Raw genomic sequence first — 4,990 nt, 5'->3', positions numbered from 1 at the left:
ACTGAGGGATGAACAATCTATTCATCTTTCTGATTAAATGGCAATCTCTGAACCTTTTGCCTGCTTGTTAAGAAGGGGATAACAATAGTGTCTTCTGGTTTTGGTGAGTTTCTATGTGTAATTCTTGGTCTGTGATAAGACACTCATTAGCATTGTTAGCTTTCCTATTATTATCATTATCTTCATCACTGTCATCATCACCACCACCATCGCTATTTTGATGATAATCATTCAGTAAGAAAGTGCTAGGTTAATATTAATGAATTACAAAGAAAATTTTATATTTTGAAAAACAGAAAAATCAACTTAATCTTTTATTTCTTTAAGAAATCAATGATAAAAGACTAAGAAAAGAATCTGTTGTTTTTTAATTTTTTTCAAGTTTACATGACAATTTCATTCAAAACATGTTCTTTTCTTTTTGGGTGTAAAAACATATCAAATTTCAAAATATCTTTATTTTATAAGAAAATGACTTATTTTTGAAATCATTATCTTGTTTTCTTATTTATGTAACTACCTTGAACAAAGACCATCAATATTTTCTGTAAGTTATGGTTGATGTCATATTTAGTTCGTTTTGCTTTGTTGATGATCATTATCCCTTATTTTTAACATCACTGCAACACAATATTAAATGCACAAACATGGAATAATGTTTTCCTAAGCTTTTGCAAAGTAGTTTTGGTTTGGGGGAAAGAACTTTTAACTTGGTGCCAGAAGATATATTTAAACCTCAAATCTGTGTCTTACACAGAATGGAATCTTTAATCAATCACCAAATTTCTTTGGAGCTCTTTTTTCCTAATTGAAATTGAAATGATAAAACCAATCATTTGTTTTTGTTGCAAGAATGAATTGAGATAATGCCACTGACTGCTCTCTCATCTGAAAATCCAACATAATATTACTAATTAATATAGATGTTGTCATAATTTAAACTAAAGAAAAATGCCCCCTGGTCAATTTAATAGGAGAATATATTTTCTAGCAACTGGAAACTCTTTTTTCTTCATTTCAGAAAAATAACTAATTCAGAATAATTATGTAAAGTGTCTTTCTTAAACTAGTAGGTGTATCGGAGTGTGTATGTATAGAGAGACCTTGATTTTTCAAGAATTTCTAGTTCTCTCATGACTTTCTCTCTCTAAATGGCATCTGAGTTTGTTATTAATTGCATTTTAAAATCATAGTAAACCCTACAGTTCTGTTTTCTTTAGCCTTTCTTTGACATAGTGAATGCAGTACAGTTGGAACTTAAGTTGTTCTCAGAATTCTCTGGCAATGAGAGCTTCTTTCATCTTCCCTCCCATCTGTCCTGTCTCACCTTCCACCTTTACAGGCACTATGTAATTATCATGTCCACGGACTACTTTTCTTTTCGCCATCAGCTTTGACAAGAAGATGGGTCCTCCTGCTATAGAGTACATGTCATTGTTCATGAAGCACTTGCCCAACAGGAACTTAAATATTAATTGTGAAAAAAACGGCATGGGGTAAGGATCTTTGATGAACTAAAATTACTGTTGTGCCGTGATGTGAAGGGCCTTTAATTTTGCCATCTGGATCTAATTGACAGAGAATGACTAAGATTGTAGCTTGGAGGATTGGTGAACTTTGCGTATGGACAATTAACTAGAAAAAGAACAAGCTAGTTTGGAAAATTGTGAGGATTTCTGAAAACGAGGTGTCTGAATACCTTCAGATTACACAGCCATTTTTCCATCAACAAGACACATTTCTTTCACTGAACAGTAGCTTGGACTGCAATTAAGATTAGAGTTAGGGCAGATGGACCTAAATGAAGATTTCAGTGTTCTCTAGAAACCATGTCCCATGTCACATGATCTCTGTGTTTTCCTTGTCGTACTGTTTCCCTAACACTTTCTCTTACAACAAAGATATCATTTTTCAAGATATTAACAGGGGATATAAATATCCCATCCAGGTGATTTAGTAGATATTCATCTCTGACAGAAAATGAGGGAAAATAAAAACAATCACAAGTGTTTATATTTTAAGTTGAAATGAATTGATTATGGGTTTATTCACAAGATCAGTTTTTATTTTTTTTAAAAAAAGCAAAAAGGAAAATTGAATTGAATTAAGCCAATAGGTGTTTTAAAAGCAATCAATTCATTAGAAAAATATTAAGAAGAGTGATTAACCTGCTATTATCAAATAATAATCTGGTTACCAATTTTATTTTTTAATTTTCTTTCAAATTAGCTTGTTTGAGTAAATATAAAACCTAAGACTCCTGTGTCTGAAATTATATTCTATGAGTATAATGAAATAATTATTTTTTATTTAAATTTGTTTTATTTGAAAATCAATGAAAAATTTATGAACACTACCTGTATAGAAATGGCTTTTTAAAAAATTAAGTATTGATATTTTTGACCATTACATTGAAAAGTAATGTTTAATGTTTACATTTCTTTTTTGAGCCTCAGGACTTTAAACATGAATGGCCTGTGTCGAGAAATATTACACTGGGTAATTTTTTTTAACATTTCAAATTAGATGCATTGGATATTATAATTTTAGTTCTAACAGGTACTTCAGAAATCATTTATCTTAAATCCCCTCTTCATAAAGATAAAGGAACTGAATCCCAGATTGTTTTATAACTTCACTAGTTGGTATCACAGCTGCCTCCAGAGTCTATTCTCCTGACATCAGTCTAAAACATTCAACCCACTGCAAGGAATTAGGAAGATTACAGGCACAATCCCAATGCATTACTTAAAGCTTCAAGATCAAGATCAAGGACACTTTATGGATAAAAATAATTATAGGCAACCATAGAAAAAAGTCAGCTTGGAGCCTTCAAGAATCAGCCAATATTGACATTACAAAGTTTAAAAAAAGAAAAAAAGGCAACACATTCTAGAGGAAAATATTGGTGTTTCTTATTTTAAGTAGCAGTTAGGACAACTGGTTTTAATATTTCTTATGAAGTCTCACAATATATGAGTGAGCAAAATTGGGTTTGTCAAATATCTTAACAGCTAAATAAAATATTTCTTATCCACCTCTTTTGGCACACTATGTCATTGCTTATTATACACATTAGTAAAAGATACATTTCTGTGTTATATTTTATAATCTCTGTGTTTCCATTCAACTCTCAAGATGGTGTTAGCATTGATTTTTAGAAGGAAAATAAGTTTTGGTAGAACTATGTGATATTGCTGTTGTCTCTGTTTCTAGTCAAGATAATGATTTACATGTGTTAAAATTGCCATTTCAAAAATAATGGAAGGTTTTTAAAATATATACAGGTTATCTAAGAATTATGCCAAAGCTTATTTCCCTTCCATCATTCAGGACATGCAAATCAAACACTTTCCCTAAGTCACTTGATTTTAGACAGCTAAAACACCAGAGGTTACTGAAATTTTCTCCTTGGGCCAGTATGTTCAAAATGAGCATGCCGATATCCTTTCACCTTCATCACAAGTAGTTAATTAGAATAATGCATATCTTGGAAAAAGAGTTACTGTCCTGTCCATGGAACATGCTTCCAACCACTTGAAAAGCCATTTGAGTGAAGGCACTAGATGGATCAGACAAGCTAATGAATGTTTTTCCAGTCTTATTTTTGCTAGGTAAAAAAAAAAAAAAAATCAGTATTTTTTTCTGAACTAAATACTGCTCCCCATGTGTCTTCTGTACACTGCTATTAACCAGTAATAAGATATCTCATATACTGATATCAGGCTTCTATTTCTCTTCATGCCTGCCAAAACATCCTCTTTTAATAATACCCTAAAGCAGGTCTTTCCTGTCCTTTCTCTTATATAAATGTATTTTTGTTCCTGAGTTTTATTAACATCACTAGTACTGTCTCCTAGGTAAAAGATTAATTACTTGGCTGTGATTCACAGAAATGGAACAGTAACTAAATTACTGAGGGAATATATCAGACAATCCTTCATTGTTATATCACTGCTAAAATTCTTTAAAAGATGAAATAAAGAAGGACTCTTCAATCTACTAACATGCCCATATGTCAGAAAAAGCATCACAAACCCATTTTAGAAGTTACTGGGTAAGCAAAAGAGCATTAACAGGCAATAACCAATGCCTACTTGGGGCTGATAAATCAGCGTGGCTTTATCGTGGTGCCGGCTCTTTGTGAACATCCCTTTGTTCCTGATTAATTAAATTTGGGTTAGCTATATTTCTATGAACATTCAATAACTGGTAAGTGATAGGGGAGAATCAAAAGCTAACTTCTAATTAAAGTTGTAATTGTCATTTGTAGTCTTGAAGTTTCTTTTGTTTTTTTTTTTTTTATGCAGTGATTGAGACCATGTTTTGTTTTCTAGACTCTCTGAGAAATCTATAACACTCAAATATCATTATACAGCAAAGATTTATCAAAGCATAATAGACCATTAAAAGCGATAATTTTTTCACTAAAGATTTTAAATAATCCAATTTGGTTCACCCGAGTGTCAAATTACAAATATAATAATGATAATAATAACCATAATAACAATAAAATTGGAGAATATTAGCATAAACATTAATCAGATCTCTGTGACTTAATTAAGATCTCTCTCCCTTACTATTTATTTTTCTCTTTTACTATCTCTCTCTTTCCAGCACTTCAACCTAGGCCCCAGCCACTATTTGATTATGGCCTCAATGACGCTTACTATCAGCTTTTCTCAAATTGTCTCCTTCTGCAAACATTTCAGTGTCGACTATTTTTTTTTTTAATTACAGTTTCTCCACTGATACATATAAAAAAAATAGGAGATTGTGGATCACAAAATTGATGGGTTTGAGAAAAACTTCTATATATATTTATTGATTTTTAAGGTTATAGAAATATTGTCTTCAAATGATCAAGATATCAGCTAGCCAGAAAGTGATTGAATCCAATAGCATATTTAATTACACATAAAGAGATAATTCATTGAGGTATTCAGAATCTAGCTTCATCCTGAAATGTCTAGGATTCATGTTTGAATGC

This window comes from Pteronotus mesoamericanus, unplaced genomic scaffold (assembly GCF_021234165.1).
Source record: "Pteronotus mesoamericanus isolate MK-2021 breed Mesoamerican mustached bat unplaced genomic scaffold, CSHL_Meso_final contig_26, whole genome shotgun sequence".
NCBI classification, from domain to species: Eukaryota; Metazoa; Chordata; class Mammalia; order Chiroptera; family Mormoopidae; genus Pteronotus; species Pteronotus mesoamericanus.
The sequence above is the reverse complement of the archived record's forward strand: the minus strand, read 5'-3'. Positions refer to the sequence as shown.